At 30.1% G+C, this 1,234-nt stretch overlaps 1 protein-coding gene across 7 annotated transcripts in view; it reads left to right on the top strand.

Annotated features, from left to right (window-relative positions):
• NOVA1 (NOVA alternative splicing regulator 1) overlaps positions 1–853 on the top strand; it is a 147,798-nt gene extending 146,945 nt beyond the window's left edge. For 6 of the 7 annotated variants that reach the window (XM_082761132.1, XM_082761127.1, XM_082761128.1 and 3 more), the window contains one exon: positions 1–853. This exon is cut by the window's left edge and continues 4,480 nt beyond it. The gene's annotated coding sequence lies outside the window, so the exon portion shown is untranslated. The other variant, XM_082761126.1, reaches the window with a different exon arrangement.
• Positions 854–1,234: the final 381 nt, after the last annotated feature.

Below are 1,234 nucleotides of genomic sequence, written 5' to 3'. Positions count from 1 at the left end.
GCCTACCTGCACAGTAGAGATAGATTCCATCACATTCAGATGGTTAACAGAGGTTAGCACATCCTGTGTTCATATATATATATTTATATCGCTTTCTAAGAAAGTGCATATTAATGTTTACTTTAAAGAATGTGTAAATGGTGCTATCAAGAACTCTGATCAATTTTATCCCAGTCTTTTTGTGTACCACTTCGAATGTATGAGATTTATTTTTCTATTGGAAAAAAAAATAAACAGTCTGAAAGCATTACAATTGGTAGATTTTAGTAATTTTACAGTGAACTGAATCCCTATGTCATAGTATCATTGAAAATTTTAATGACGGGTCACGCAAATTGCAACATGCTTATTGACAATACTCACACAGTTCTGTCTGGACACCCTTCAGTCCATCTGCTGACTCCTAAGAGAGTATTGTTGTTAATTTCAACACAGATGTATTGTCTACATACTCCAAATTTTAAATGTTCTGATGCAGATATGGGAGGAAAAAAAAAAAAAAAAAAAAAAGTTGAGTGTTACTGTTCACCACAGATTCACAAACTGAGGCTGGTTTATTCTATAGGTGATAGAGATTTAAAGGGTGTCTCTTAAATCCAAGGCTATTATGGCTTAGCATGTCACTATCTGGTGCAATGCAGTCCCTGTACATATAATATGCTGCATCTTTACTAAAAATGCTTGGAAAGTCTACTGAACAAGAGAAAAATATATTCTATTGTAGTTATATAAATAAATTGTCTCTAGAAGTTTGCTTCTTTGTTTTTTCCTTAAACGCTTAATGGAATATAATTGCTGCAAAGACATGTTGATGCCTTTTGTTTAAAGGGTAAGTACTGTGCTGCTTTAACTGGTTCTTAGCCAACAATTTTATATCCAGCACATTTTGCTTGTAACTGTATTCATATCTTATTGCACTTAAATATTATAGGTTAATTCATTTAGGTTTTATTATTATTTTAAAAGTACAATATTTTTTCTATGCAGATTAATACTATACCCTCAACCTCTGTTATATATGCAGAAAGATATACAGAGACATTTATGTTGCATATAAATGTACATACTGCTATTTGTAAATGAAACTTCTGCAATTAAAGTTAAAAAGTAGTATAATTTCACTTTTATATTTCAGATATTGTTTAAAATGGAAGCTTTTGGTATTTTACTTATAAATTTTTTTTAGGGATAAATTTAAATATGTAGCTTTAAAGAAAAAAGTTTTATGGAATTA

The sequence above is a fragment of the Aythya marila genome, assembly GCF_965140915.1.
Source record: "Aythya marila genome assembly, chromosome: 5".
Lineage (NCBI taxonomy): Eukaryota > Metazoa > Chordata > Aves > Anseriformes > Anatidae > Aythya > Aythya marila.
The sequence above is the reverse complement of the archived record's forward strand: the minus strand, read 5'-3'. Positions and strand labels throughout refer to the sequence as shown.